Here is a 15,988-nt window from a genome sequence, read left to right on the forward strand (position 1 = left end):
CCCAGCCCTGTGGCAGACCAGGGACTGGTCTTCACGCCATATCCTGAACCTATTTTAAATGGTTACTTTTAAAAAATGTTTTCGTGTGAATTGTTTGCCAAGCAGAGTTATATATTTAACATGCAGAGCTATATACTGTACATTTCCTAAATGAATAAATCCTAGATTTTATTTTATTTTGGCAGTTTGCAGAGTGTGCCAACTCAGTGTTTTTTTCAATTCGTCGCTCAGTCGCTGTTTTGTGCACACCCAGAAAAATGGATTAATTTAGCGAGCAGATTTAAATACAGTATGTTGTGTGAACACAGCCCTCCTTATTCCTCAAAACACCAGGAATTGGAACCAGATCCTTTCCACGGCTGATCCATTAAATATGCACCCCACCATCTCCCCCCAACTCAAATGGCCCCAGCTGGACTTCATTTTAGGAGTAGCCAAAGATGGTGCCTTTCCAATTGTTTTATGGAGAACAGGTGGCTGGACAGGGTGCAGCTCCATACGGCGCCTGGTAACTGTTTAGTGTCGCATTGATCCTAGATTTATTTTTATAATGTTTATGTGGGTTTTATGGCTTTTATGCTCTCTGTTACATACTGTACCGGTGGTTGGGAAATGCCCAGAGTCCATGGTTAGGGTTTTATGAAACAGATGCATCCATCCATGTGTATTCAGAAAGAAGGCGAGGGGGAAAAAATACTTTGCAAAAACCAAAAATATTTGGCTTTGAGGTGCAGCTTAAAAAAAAAGCCTTTTCACTTTCAAACTCTTTTTACTTGCAAGTCCAAAGGTCATCATGGTACAGGAAGTCCTTGACTTACAACAGTTCACTTACTGACTGTTCAAAGTTACATCGGCATTGAAAAAAGTGACCCAGGACCGTTTTTCACACTTATGACCCATGAAGCATCCCCAGGTCACGTGATTTACATTCGGATGCTTGGCAACGGACTCATACTTATGACGGTCACAATGTCTCGGGGTCATGTGATCTACTTTTGCGACTATCTGACAAACCAAGGCAATGAGGAAGCCAGATTCACTTAACAACTAACTTAGGAATTGTCGTGATTCACTTAATGACAGCTGCAAGGAAAGTCATAAAATGAGGCAAAAGTCACTTAACCGTTTCGCTTAGCAACAAAAATTTTGGGCTCTATTGTGGTCATACGTCGAGGACTACCTGTACTTAGCATCCGTGAACGTTGTTTTTCAAAGGCCTAGCCTAGTTCTAGTTTCCAATTTTAAGTAGCAGCTTGCCCTGAAAAATATATATATGCCAAAAATCAACTTTAGAACCAGCCTCAAAACAGAGGTGGTTTGTTTTGCCATTTACATATATTTTAAAAGGTGTCCTTTTAAAAAAGTCCACTGATGACTCCTTGACAGGCTGCAAACCAACTGTGCCTTTTGGCTTTCTAGTGCAGGAGTCTTCAAACTTGGCCCTTTTATGACTTCTGGACTTCAACTCCCAGAATTCCTCAGCCAGGCACGCTCAAGGAGGAAACCCTATACCAGGGGTCTTCAAACTTTGCCCTTTTATGACTTGTGGACTTCAACTCCCAGAATTCCTCAGCCAGGCATGCTCAGGCAGGAAACCCTATTCCAGAGGTCTTCATACTTGGCCCTTTGATGACCTGGCTGAGGAATTCTGGGAGTTGAAGTCCACAAGTCATAAAAGGGCCAAGTTTGAAGACCCCTGTTCTAGTGGATATGGCCAGATGGACGAATGTGGCCTGGGATCCAAATGGGGCTCAGACTTCAGCATCACCTCCAAGGGCAGCTGCAGAGACCTGGTGCCCCATCTCCCTCTCGTTCAGAAGGAGAAATAAGTGAACAAAAATCCGGTTTGATCTAAAACCAACGACCTCTTTATTGATTTAATTATTTGATTATTTACAGCAAATAATTGCTGACTTACAACAGTTTGTTTAGTGACCAAAGTTACAACGGGCTTGAAAAATGACCGTTCTCCACACTTACGACCATTGCAGCATCCCTGTGGTCACATGATCAGCATCCAGACGCTTGGCAACTGACTCGTATTTACGATGGTTGCACTTGAGTTACGACCGTAATGGAATCTGTCCACTACAGTCTTACATCGTGACAATCATAAAATGGAATGGACCCGATTTTACTATCTTTTGTTGTTAAGCAAACGTTGTGGTTTAAAGCAGGTCATAAAACAAATACTGTGGCATTAAGTGAATCCACTGTTTGCTGTGGGTTGGTTTTCCCAAAAATTTAAGTTAAATGCTGGGCTTTTTTTTTTTTTGGCAAAATCATCATGCAATCACGCATCCCTGCAAATGGTCGTAAATACAAAGGCACCTCGACTATCAGAATCTCAAATTTGGATTGTGAATACCCTCAAAGTGGGTCTGTTATAAGCGCTCGCTAAGCAACCAGGCATAAGTTGAGAACCACAGTCTTAAGTTAAGAAGTGCCTTTTTAAAAATTTTAAATGGGTTGCAATGCCTTCAAGCTGTGTTTGATCAACCTTGGGAATTTGAATTTCAGCTCCCAGAATTCCCCAGCCAGCTATGTGTGGACTTCAACTCCCAGAATTCCCCAGCCAGCTATGATGAGGAAGAGGAAGCTGTATAGCGCTCCTCATTTATGTATTTATTTCAGCAATGCTGAATGCCATCTCTCTTCAAAATAAACACTTATTGAGTGGCTAACAAACTAATAAAACAACTCACTCATAAAAGCACAGATTTAAAAAAGAGATCAATACAATACAAAGGGAAATGTAAACATTGCAAGGATTTTGCTGTGGATGTCTGAAAGGGTAAGAGAGGGAATGTCTTTGCCTTGTGCCTGAAAGACAGGAGATTTGGGGAGCAGGTTCAACCAGTGGGGTCCCCAACCGAGGAGACTCATTCAAGGGTTACCTACATCAAGCCATTCCTTGCACAGAGTAGGAAACATTTATAGTTTTGCAGAGTATGAAGCATGTGCAAACTCCCTTTAGTAATGATCCCATTAGCATGAGCTTCAAGAAAAGTCTTCACAGAATGGAGAGAATAGATTAAATCTGTAGGTATGTGTGCTTTTTTAGCTAGTCATTACCAATATCTTTCTAAACAAACAAACAAACAAACAAAATATTTCTACAAAAAGCTTCCATCTCCATCATCCTCTCTATCACCATCCCCATCTCCATCTCCGTCACCATCTCCATTACCATTTCCATCAACATCTCCATCACTGTTACCATCTCCATCCCCATCATCCCCATCTCCATCACCATTTGCATCACCATCTCCATCACCAACACCTTCTCTATCACCATCTCCATAACAATCTCATCACCCATCACCATCTCCATCTCATCACCGTCAGCTTCTCCATCACCGTCAGCTTCTCCATCACCATCACCTTTTCCATCATCTCCCTCTCCATCACCATCTCCATCAACATCATTTCTATCACCGTTACCTTCTCCATCACCATCTCCATCACCATCTCCATCAATATCATCTCTATCACCATCATCTCCATCACCATCTCATCCCCATCTCCATTACCATCCCCATCTCCATCACCTTCTCCATCAACATCATCTCTATCACCGTCATCTTCTCCATCACTATCTCCATCTCCATCACCATTTCCATCAGCATCTCCATCTCCACCAACACCTCCATCACTATCTCATCACCATCTCCATCTCCATCACCATTTCCATCACTGTCTCAGACCTCAGCTTTTCTCTCTCTCTTCTTAAATAAGTTTATAGAAGTTTTAATAAACACTTTATAAACTGATACAAACTAAACCAGAAGAAAAAAAATAAAATTTCAGAAGGTACAGCAAAAGAAGTAGAAAACAGAAATAAAAAGGCAACAAAGACAATAATAAAGAAGTGGGGTTCCAACCTTCAACACATCAAGCACAAGCTAATATATAAGTTTTCATCTTCTTTTAAAGTTATAAAGCAAAAAAATACTCTTTTCATAGCCTAATCTTTATCTCTGTGCAATGCAGAATTATCATCTTTTCAATCCCGGTTCAGCAAATTATCCCTGGTCAAATAGGTCAACTTTATATTCCTTCTTTTTGTTAGGCAATCTCGACCTTTAAATCATTCCGAAGGCATTGCAAGATTTGATCTCTCACTCCTCTGGCATTCAAAAAGAGTCTTCAAAACTTTCACCAGCCTACACTGTAAATCCCATGGAGAGGCATTAGCCAGGATTTCTCATCGTAGCCGTTCCATGTCCAAATTCTTTTCTTGATTTGTCTCTTGTATTCCCACTTCACTAATTTCAGTTTTGTTGTCTTCTGTGCCTGTCAGGTAAAAGGTATTTTTTAAACTCCCCCCCCCCCTAATCTTCTAAGAGTTTATCCATTGTAATCTAAGAGCCGTAGAATCTCATGGGCTTTTCTACCAGAGACAATGTTTGTCTGGTGAAAAAAATAGCAAGAAGGAGGAAGAAAAATGCCCAAACAGCTCTGATGGGCTGTCCAGGCCTTGCAGGAAAGCTGTAGGGCAGTGGTGGCGAACCTATGGCATGTGTGCCAAAGGTGGCACTCAGAGCGCTCTCTGTGAGCACGCGCACCATGCCCCAGAGATGGCAACTGTCCCTCTTCAACCAGCCACCCGCTAACTCACTGAGGTCCCATGTGGCTAGATGCATCCCAGCATGGCTGGTTTCCCTCCCCCCCCCCGTCCCATCCCTCCTGGTCTCGTATGCTCTCCTTTTCCTGGCACGACCCACTGCATCGCCTCCTCAGCTATCGGCTGTCCGTCCAGCTCAGAGGTGGCTTCTCTGAACTGTTGGCGGTGGGCTGTACAGCCCCAGAGTGTGCTGATAGAGGGGCCGGCAGGCTGTGGCTGCTGATGGACACTGTCGGCCCCCATGTGCTTGCTGGCCTCTGAGTGCGGAGGCCGATGGTGTCAGGCAGCAGCCGCCTCGGCCCCTGCCTCACCTTGCCCTGTGACAAGGGCACCACTGCCCTGCCTCGCCTCACCCTGCAGGACGAGCCTCCTGCCCACCACCCCATCTGCCAGAGACCCCCTGGATCTCCCCCAACCCTGCCCGGCCCCCACAGGCATCCCATCCCACGAGCAACATCGAGGTGACCATGCCTACCTTGGCCACACCCACCCAGTCTGCCATGACCACCACAGCCACGCCCACCCAGTGGGCCACGCCCACCTGGTACCTGGCGATAAATAAGTGGGTTTTGTGTTGCAGTTTGGGCACTCGGTCTCTAAAAGGTTCACCATCACTGCTATAGGGGAACTGTGGGGGTCCTTAGTGCTCTCTGAACTGGGCGGCTTTCTTGCAGACATTTCATAACCCAAGTAGACAACACCATCAGTGCTAGAAGGGGGCGGGGTTTGTCTTTATTTATATACAACGGCTTGCCCTGCCAATGTTGGTGGCAACGTTCTTGGTGGTTCCTTGGTTAGGCTGTTGTTTATAGTTTATTGTTTATTTCAGGGCTTTTTAACCTTTTCACCCATTGTACCACTTTTAGGATATGGCAACATCCGAGTACCACCAGTCACCTAGCAAGGTGTCAAAAACTTGATAAAGTACAGGTAGTCCTCGACTTACAACAGTTTGCTTAGTGACTGTTTGAAGTTACAACAGCACTGAAAAAGTGCCCCCAAAGCCACAGCCGAGCAAGACACCTGCCTGCCCACCCGGCGGCGCTCTTCCTCCTGTCTGAGGTTTTCATTGTTGTGAGCATTTCTGTTGAGGATTGGCAGTGGGGATGGAGTGGGGGGTTTGGTTTTTATTCCCCCCCGTCTGCTGGATGGTTGCAGCAGGTTTTGGTCACTTCACATGACCCTGGGACATTGTGACCGTCATAAATATGAATCAGCTGCCAAGCATCTGAATGTACAGTAAATCACAAGACCCTGGAGATGCTGCAACATTCCAGCTGATCGGCGCTTCTTCTAGACTCAGCAGAAGTGTCAGGATCAGTGCTGCTTTCCAGCTGGTTGGTGCTTCTTCAGGGCTCAGCAGAAGTACCAGGATGAGCACCGAGCTCCAGCTGGAGCCTGGCGCTGATCCTGGCGCTTCCACTGAGCCCTGACAGCCCTGTAGCTCCAGCCATCTCTCGCTCAGGCTTGTGCGGTGCTGCCACCAGTTCAGCTCATTCCCCTCCCCCACTACTTTTCTAGGATGGTCGTGTACCACCTGCCAGGTGCCAATGTAGCACAGGTGATACCCGTACCACTGGTTGAAAAGCCCTGGTTTATCTGAGTTGATAGTTCCTTGATTGGGAATTGATTAATTTCTATAGGAAGTGACATCATGGGGTAGGAGCTTCAACTACAGATAATCTGATGTATAGTCACATCTGAATCCAAAATTTCTGTTCCTAAGCAAGACAAACAATGCTGGGACCCTCCCAGCCATCCCTCCTTGCAGTCCTCTGTCACCTGGGATTCAGAGCCTGGCTGGTTTGAGAGGGCAGCGAGGGGGGGGGGACTCTGGGAGTCCTTTGGGGCACCCCCTGTCTTCGGCCTCTTTCCTCCTTCACCACCACCTCTTGGTCCTCTGTTGTGGCCAAGCACTTCCTGGTCCATCTCTTGGCCTGCAGGTGGCTGGCAATGACTGGAAGACACCAAAGGGGAGTGGGAAGCAAGCTCCCTTCTTTTGCAAAGGGTCAGAGCAGCCTTTGAGCAACACAACTCCTTCCCTGGCTGGGCTCTTTAGTCTCAGGGACACCGCCGTCACATTTGGGCACTTTTTCAAAGGCTGAAAGACCTGGACATGCTTCAAGGACTGGCAAACTGCCAGTGATTCCATGGCCCGGGCATAGAAGCAGCAGCAGAATTATCAAGGACTAGAACAGGGGTAGTCAACCTTGGCTCTTTTATGACTCGTGGACTTCAATTCCCAGAATTCCTGAGCCAGCTGGCTCAGCTTGGAAGCCTCTCCCTTTCCCCTCAGCATGGCTGGCTCAGGAATTCTGGGAGTTGAAGTCCACGAGTCATAAAAGAGCCAAGGTTGACTACCCCTGGACTAGAAGGAGTGTAGCATAGCTGTGCGCCCCTTGCTAGCGATGCAATACGAATACAAAAGTGGGGTGGGGGGTTATTTATTTACTTACATCCCGCCTTTATTACTTATACCAGGGTCAAGACTTGTGGACTTCAACTCCCAGAATTCCTCAGTCAGCCATACTGGTTGGGGAATTCTGGGAGTTGAAGTCTGCAAGTCTTAACGTGACCAAGTTTGGGGACCCTTGACTTACACAAATAACACAAGGAGGTGAACATATCCCACACACCTTCCTCCTCCCGTTTCCCCCACAACAACAACCCTGTGAGGTGGACAAGGGACTGCACCGAGATCTAGTTCTAGTCGCACCTTAGGCATGAAAATCGACTGGGTGATTTTGGGCCAATCCCCAGGAGATGGTGAGTTCTAGTCCTGTTTTAGGCATGAAAGCCAGTTGGAAGACTTTGGGCGAATCACCAGGAGACGGTGAGTTCTAGTCCCGCCTTAGGCATGAAAACTGGCTATTTAGTCCCCACCGTCTCCAACAAGTGACCAGACAGCTGTGGAAATGGGTGACAGAGATTGAGGATTCACCCCAAAGCTTTGTGAGAGGCACTTATGGGGACAGGCATCCAAGCAGCTCCTGCCCCATCTCTTTTTCTCTCCCACTCTGCTTTTCAGAAAAAAACTTTTCAGAAGCTCCTTCTCTACGTTCTGGTGATGTTCTGCAACCAGGACTGCCATGCACGAGGCTCTTGTCCTGCTCAACGTTGACTTGATCTTAGCAGGGTTAAATGAATAAATATCAAAATTGAGATGCTTCCGCCTTGACCGCATAGCCATTAATGCAAAGGAGGCTTTGTTGGGCAAGGAGGATTTTTTCCCCACACCATATGGGCAATTTGCGTCACCGATTAGTTAGGAGGGGCGCGGAGGATTTAATTCGGAGCCTGTGTGGCCTGTTTTAGGACACCCAGTGGCCATAAAATAAGGGTAAAGCGTCCTGGCTACCAATTCTGCCAGGCTCTGATCGTGGACTTAAATATTCCATCTGGTCCCCAAGAGGAGAGCAATTTCTCCTTTATCCAGATATCGTTAGACATGTCTATGAATATTGATTCCTGCTCTGCGTTTTGACTCACGCTCTGGGTTTGTCTATGAGCTATCCTTCCAGCGTGTCCTTGCTGGCTTGAAGGTTAAACTGTGCATTTAAGAATTAATCACAGCAAAGAATTTAAGGAACTTGCAAGAGACTTATGCATTAAATCCTTGATTCGCCCCCATTTTAGGGGGAAACTTGTCTAAAGCCACATAATAGCTCTGGGGAAAAATAAATAAATAAATCTGTCACCCAGGGTTTCTTAACCTTGGAAACTTTAAGATCTGTGGACTTCAACTCCCAGAATATCCCAGCCAGCAAAGCTTGGGGATTTATGCAAACCGTAGTTTCAAGCCACTTGATGCAAAAGGCAAATGGAGACTGGGGCGCTATATTATAAAAACAGCTAGTGGTTAAGAAAAGTAACAGGGAAATATGGATGCCAGCAGAAACATTGCTGGAATTAAGGCAAGAACACCTAGGCTATTTTTGAAAAGGTTTCCAGCTAGGGACCTGTGGCACTCTGAATTGAAAACAGAAAAGTTGCTTCAAAGGACATCTGTGGGCCCGTTAACACATCTGCCAACATCTGTTTCAAGCAGCTGCTGTAGCGGAAGGAGTGGCAGAAGCTAGGGGTGGAATTAAAAGAGGAATCAGCCTCGAATCCCTGCACCACCAGTAAGTTCAACCTCCCTTAAATTCTGTTGATTAATCTAACTTCAAGCAGATTTATAATGTGTGAGACTTTGCTAACCTTTTCTGCTCCATTAACACCTACAAGCTGTTGAAAGTGACTCCAGTATTGTATTTTCCTGCCATGAGCAATGCTGAAACTAAAGGGGGTGGTCCATACAAGACCCCAACCCCCAAATCCCCAACAACTAATGCAGATCAACTGAGCTTTCCATGTCATGAGCATGCAACATCTGGGTCAGTGGTGGCGAACCTATGGCACGGGTGACAGAGGCAGCACTCAGAGCCCTCTCTGTGGGCACGCGCACCGTTGCCCCAGTCCTAGGCCTTCAGCTGGGTTTTATAAAACCTTTTCGCTTTAGGGCTCCGCTGCCGTGTGCAAAAAAAAAAAAAAAAAAAAAAAGGTTCAATCAATCAATCAATTTCAACTTCTAGAGAGAAAAAAAGATCTCAGAAAGTTGGAATTGATTGAAGTTTTTAATCCCACCCAGTCTACTGTTACCACCGCAACCACGCCCACCCAAATTGGCCACACCCAGCCCAATGGGCCACACCCACCCGGCACCCGACAATGCATAAATGGGTTTTGGGTTGCAGTTTGGGCATTCGGTCTCTGAAAGGTTCGCCGTCACTGATCTGGGTCATCCATTGAGCTGGTTAAGCGTGCTGTGAGAACATATCCAGGAACTGAACAATCTACTGCCTCCCCCCCCTCCACCTCCAAGGAACAGAGAGCATCCAGATGAACATTATTTCTCCAGGATTCTTGGGCACCACAAAACCCACGTTTTATCAGGTGTTAATTTCTAGCAGCCAGACAGAGATAAGTAGATAGACAGACAGACAGACAGAATACAACAATCCATATGTGACACCATTAAGATATGAATTGTTCACTTGCCTCAGTGGATGAATTCTCCAGACGTTCGGAATGGCAAGTTTCAAGTTTTTGTGCTTTTAATCAACTAAAATCTTCAAAGAAAGCTGTGCATCAGGAAGAACTCCCAAATCAACCACTGCACCCCCCCCTCCCGTGGGGCTGGCAGCTGCCAGTCTTGAGAAGTAAAAAAAAAAAAACAAAAACAAGAGGACGAGAGAAAAATGAAAGGATCAGAAGGAGAGAAGGAAAAAAAGGCCTTGTCTTATCCAAATTCAATTGAAGGCGGCAGGAGACCCTGGCGAACACCCAGAGATGGAGGATCACAGTTCGTCCACTAAATCGCCAGCATAGATACAACTGTGAAATCGGAAAGAACAAATCCGAAAACCCAACTACAAAAGAGACAAAGTGAGCAGCAGCAGATCTAGGACTGAGCCTTATGGAACAGCCACTGATAAAGGGAAGGCGAAAAGCAAAGGCTCTTTCCTCGACTGAAGACATTTGAGGGCAAGATAGGTGTGACACCACCCAATAGTCACATTAGCAGCGCCTAATGTACTTGAGCAAGGGGGCAAAATGTTGCATTCCAGAGTGTGAAATGCTGCAGACAACTCCGGCAATACCAGGACGGACAAGCAATGCTCTGCCTTCCTCCAGCAGCCAATCGCTACCAATCCAGATTAACAGAGATGGAAGGGACCCTGGAGGTCTTCTAGTCCAACCTCCAGTTCCAACAGGAGACCCCATACCATCTCTCTCTCTCTCTGTCTCTCCCTCTCCCTGTCTCCCCCTCTCCCTCCCTCCCTCTCTCTCTCCCCATCTCCTCCTCTCCCTCCCTCCCTCTCTCCCCGTCTCCCCCTCCCTCTCTCTCTCCCCTCTCCCCCCTCTCCCTCCCTCCTTCCCTCTCTCTCTCTCCCCCCCGTCTCCCCCTCTCCCTCCCTCCCTCCCTTCCTCCCTCCCTCCCTCCCTCCCTCTCTCCCATCTCCCCCTCTCCCTCCCTTCCTCCCTCTCTCTCTCTCTCTTTTCCAAGGCAGTGCCAGCCCAACAGGAACGGCCCCCACAAAACCATGATTGAAATGGGCCGGAGAAATTATTGGCTAATAATAAGGAACTTTTGAGTGCAAGTAGGTCAATAATCTAAATGACAGAGAAGATTGTGGATGAGAACAAGCAGAAATGGAAGCTTGTTTAAAGGTTTCTTTAAAAGGGAGCAAAGATACTGCACATATGTTTCCAGGGTCTGGAAAAATACCTGCTTTAAAACTAACTGCCTATTTAAGAATGTCACAAAAAATGGAAGAAGAAAAAAAGGAAAGAATGAAAGGGATCCAGATAGTATAGGGAGCTTTGAAAGTTATTTTGGCAAAGAAAGAAAGAAAGAAGAAAGAAAGAAAGAAAGAAAGAAAGAAAGAAAGAAAGAAAGAAAGAAAGAAAGAAAGAAAGAAGAGAAAGAAAGGGAAGGAAGGAAGGAAAGAAGGAAGGAAAGGAAAGATGGAAGGAAAACAAAGGAAGAAAGACAAAGAGAGGAAAAGAACGGAGAAAGGAGAAAGAAAAGGAAAGAAAGGAAGGGAGAAAGAAAAAAGAAAGAAAAAGGAAGGGTGTAGGAAATGAAAGGGAAAGAAAGAATGAAGAAAGGGAAGGGAAGAAAACAAAGGAAGAAAAAGAAAGTGAAATAAAGAACAAAAGGAAGGAAGGGAAAGGAAAGAAAGAAGGAAGGAAAGGAAGAGAGAAAGAAGGAAGGCAGGAAGGAAGAAAGGCAGGAAGGAAGGAAGGTAGGACAAAATGGAGGAACAGAGAAAGGCATGTCTGTATGTGGATGTCTTTGTAAGGAGAATGACAATTGACACCACAAGCCAACCACTCTGTCTCCCAGAAGCCACATCCACATCACACAAGATTTACCCATCACACAGTCCTCTTATGTGCTGCTGCAAAGAAAGGGGTAACTCCCCTCCCCACTTCCTGCTATTTTACTCCCTCTGGAGAAATTTACACATGGAAGGTACCCTTCCCCAGCCTTTCTGCCTCCTTCTCACCCTCCATGGCTTGGGAATGGGTGGGAGGGTTGCTGAAAACTAAAATAGCTCCAGAGGTGGACCAGCTAGAAAGGCCGTGTCATCCTGGGGCCTTTCCAGGACTTTGTCTCAATCAACAATGGGAGGAGGATTAGGGTTGGGGTCCCTTGGCCAAGCAGTTCACCACCACTGGGGAGTTAGTGTAGCCCAAGGAAGGGGACTAAATTTAGCCCTCCCTAGGCTGGTTGTCCATTGGTTAACTAACACCCATAGAAGAGACTATTTGGAGCTCAGGGCTGAACTGAGAGGTCCCTGGTGCTCTCTGAGCTTGGTGGTTGTTGTTGTTTGGCAGATCTTTCATTACCAAACTAGATAACATCATCAGTGCTAGGGGGAATGGGGTTTGTGGGGGGGGGATGAGGAGGAGGATGGCAGGAGGGAGAAGAACGTCTGTGGGGGTCCTTGATGCTCTCTGAAGTTGGCTGTTTTCTTGCAGACATTTCATGACCCAACTAAGTAACATCAGCAGTGCTAGAAGGGAGGGGATTGTGAGGGAAGCTGGAGGAGGAGGAGGAGGAGGAGGAAGAAGACGATGACTGTGGGTCTTTGGTGCTCTCTGAGGTTGGTTGTTTTCTTACAGACATTTCATGACCCAAGTAGGTAAATCTTTAGTGCTGGAGGAGGAGGAGGAGGAGGAGGAGGAGGAGGAGGAGGAGGAGGAGGAGAACGACGACGACTATGGTTCCTTGGTTCTCTCTGAGCTTAGTTGTTTTATTGCAGATGTGGAATTTGTTCTCTTTCAATTACAAGTAGGTTGTCCTGCCAGTTTTGCAGGAGTGTGGGTATCTCCTTGGTAGTACCTTGTTTGCACTATTATTCTCTGCTTAAATGTTTGTCTTCTTAGTAGTTCCTTTATTAGGGTATTGTTTTCTGCCTCATTGTTTGTCTGGAGTTAATCCCTGCTTATCTGGGTGTTTGCCGCTGACAAGGAGATTTTCTGGACTTTTTGTTTCCTTTTTTAAAGCTTTTTATTGTTTCTTTTGAATCGTGTGTACATGTGGATTATCTCTGTGTGCCTGTTAATGGCTGATTTGCCTCAGTGCCAGGCTTCCAGGCATGCAGGACTTAGCTTGGTCTAGGATGCTCGTATTTTCCATGTGAAACTATGAATGAATCTGTCCATCTGTGTGATTAAGGAGTTTTCATTGTGTCTTCTGACAGCTATTTGGTGTTCACCCAACTTAATTAACTGAGTCTCAGAAATTATACAACATACTGCGTTCTCCATGACTTACTGGGTGAGGGCTCTTTTGAAAGGAACCTGTGTCTGGTTGCATACCTGTATACGAAATATTGGACATGGTGAAATCAATTTATTTGAAAGGTGGGACCAGTGTTATAATTATCTGAGAATAATTATAATGATATGAAGAATAATTATAGCGCGTGCACAAAATTAATGTCACTGAATTCATGCAATTCTAATCCAGCCCCGAACCCTTTTGTGCTGCTATCTAAATTCGAGTTTATTCACCGGAAATTTTCCATCACTTTGAATTTGTTTGGATTCTTGCAGAATCAAGTTGGCTGTTTAAGTGGAAATGATCCAGCTTGAGGATAGTTTTTCATATTTCAGCTCTTACTCCCAAATCTCAGCTGCCTTGATAAAAATTCATATTCCCAACTCCTCTGGTTATCTTCTCTGCGTATTGTGGAGGAGTATGGGAGGGGGGGCAGGTGGGAGCCCTCCGGCTGCCAAAAGAGTCACCCTGGTTGGCACCAGCTTTATGGAGAAGCCGATGTGGCAGGTGAGCAAAACGGGAGCAATGCTTGGGGAAAACACACAAGAATATTGTCGTCTCTCTCTCTCTCTCTTGCCAAGGGACACACATAGCGAGTGTCTCTGGATAAACATCACCCGTCACTGCAACTAAAGCTGACTTTAATATGGAAGAATTATGCCAAATGCAAATGCTTAGGAAGGATAGGGAAAAGGCACTCCGAAAAAAACCCCTTTTGCAATTGGCAAGCTTTCTTCGCTTCCAAAACAAACAACCCTCAAAACAGGACGGAAGCTTATCAGAGGGAAATCATGCACCCTGGAAGTAAAACTCCCTTTTAACCACCCTTTTCCTTAATTCACAGTAGAGTCAGGGCGACTGGATGGAAGGGAGCATTTGCTGGCCGGATGCCCTTCCTGATGTCACGCAGAGTTCACAGCAGATATTATTTCTTTGCTGCCCTAAGAGAGAAATGTCTGCCGCTATCTAGGATTGAACTCTCAAGCTTTTATTTATTTATTTATTTATTTATTTATTTATTTATTGTTTATTAATATCAGGGGAAAGCGCGAACGCAGTCCCCCACTACCACAAATTATGCAGTCGAGTTTCCTGCATTTGGGGAAATCGCAGGGGTCAGCACACCCGGAGTGCAATGGATGAGCCTCACCCTGGGAAAACCTCCTTCATGATCAAGCTTTTGAGTGGGAGGTGAGCGTCTTCACCACTGGGTCACCACAATGCTCAAAGGTCCACCTTGGAAATAAGTAGGATTTTTTTCCCCACAGCATGAGCAATTAATCAGTGGGACAGCTTGCTCTCTGAGAGTTGTGGGTGTTCCCCCTCTGGAGGCTTTCAAGAAAAGATTGGACAACGATTTAACTGGGATGGAATAAGGTCTCCTGCCTTGGGCAGAGGATTGGACTAGAAGACCTCCAAGGTCCCTTCCATCCCTAGGATTCTATGATTGACAAGGTTTTTCTGAAGGAGCATAGCCTGTGGCTGACCCTGTTGACCTTTAGAAAGGCAGGGCAAAAAGGTCTTATGGGTTTCTCAGGCCAGGATAATTGGCATTCCTGCCCAAGGAGTGTCTCAAATCGGAGTGCCAGTCAGTGTTGGCCTTTTGTCCTTGATGTTCATTAATTTGTATTTTGGTCCTATGATTGTGGTACAGCAATCAGAACCCAGCATCGTATTGGGTGGCCTTATAAATCTAATCAGTAATAAGCCAACAAGTAAATAAACACATCAATAGAGGTCTTGAAGATCCTTTCTAACTTTTCTGGATGAGATTGTGAACTTATTTTGGGACTGGAGGTTGAAACAGCATCGGTGGCTGCTGTTTTCTGCCATCCATTCATCAAGCCATCCTTCCACCCCTCCACTCATCGATTCATCCATCCCAACTTCCCTCTGGTTCTGATGATGTTACCTGGTTGAGTCATGAAATGTCTGCAAGGAAACAACCAAGCTCAGAGACCACCAAGAACCCCACTGTCGTCCTCCTCCTCCTCCTCCTCCTCCTCTCCACAAACCCCTTTCCTTTTTGGCACAGATGATGTTACCTAGTTGGGTCATGAAACATCTGCAAGTACACCACCAAGGTCAGAGAAAGAACACCAAAGACCCCACAGTCGCCATCCTCTTCCTCCTCCGTTGCCTTCTTTCCACCCCCCTCCTTTCTAGCCCTGATGATATTAGCTACTTGGGTCATGAAATGTCTGCAAGAAAACCACCAAGTTCAGAGAGCACCAAGGAACCCACAGTCCTCTTTCTCCTCTTCCTCCTCCTCCAACTCCTCCTCCTCCTTCTCCTCTCCACAAACCCCTTTCCTTTCTGGCATAGATGATGTTACCTAGTTGGGTCATGAAACATCTGCAAGAACACCACCAAGCTCAGTGAACACCAAAGATCCCACAGTCCTCTTCCTCCTCCACCTCCACCTCCTTCTCTCAACACACCCCCTTTCTAGCCCTGATGATGTTAGCTAGTTGGGTCATGAAATGTCTGCAAGAAAACAACCAAGTTCAGAGAGCACCAAGGAACCCACAGTCCTCCTCCTCCTCCTTGAAACCCTCCCTTCTAGCACTGATGAAGCTATCTAGTTGGGTCATGTAACGTCTGCAAGAAAACCAAGCTCAGAGAGCACCAAGGACCCTACATTTCAAGCCTGAGCTACAAATCTTCTCCTTTATTGCTACTTTAAAGAATCATGACAAGCTGTGAAATATATTTTGTGCGCTGGGATCTGTCCCTGGCATTCCTCCACCAGGGTAACACAGGAGTTGGCACCGCACTGTTTACTTGCTGATTTTTGCAGTTCGCCAGTTGACAACCTGACAACCTCTGCCACACAACGGTTCTCAAGACACAGGCACACACAGACACGCACACATGGAAGAAGGCCAGGTCATGCATGGAAAGCCTTCTTCTCCTGGAGTTTGGGGCCTGCCAATTAAGAGAAGCTGGCATTGCAGGCAATCGGGTACAATGCGTAGCCGTTCCGCCCATTGCGCTGGTGTGTCTAATCTCCCATTCATTCCCAA

At 46.1% G+C, this 15,988-nt stretch overlaps 1 protein-coding gene and 1 non-coding gene across 5 annotated transcripts in view; both read right to left on the bottom strand.

Annotated features, from left to right (window-relative positions):
- CNTFR (ciliary neurotrophic factor receptor) overlaps window positions 1-15,988 on the bottom strand; it is a 215,328-nt gene that overhangs the window by 40,152 nt on the left and 159,188 nt on the right. The gene's annotated exons all lie outside the window — the stretch shown is intronic.
- Window positions 14,000-14,161, bottom strand: LOC120316185. Its single transcript, XR_005558883.1, has one exon. It is a non-coding gene; the product is annotated as a U1 spliceosomal RNA (small nuclear RNA).

This window comes from Crotalus tigris, unplaced genomic scaffold, assembly GCF_016545835.1.
Source record: "Crotalus tigris isolate CLP2741 ecotype Arizona unplaced genomic scaffold, ASM1654583v1 scf7180000019276.598803, whole genome shotgun sequence".
Lineage (NCBI taxonomy): Eukaryota > Metazoa > Chordata > Lepidosauria > Squamata > Viperidae > Crotalus > Crotalus tigris.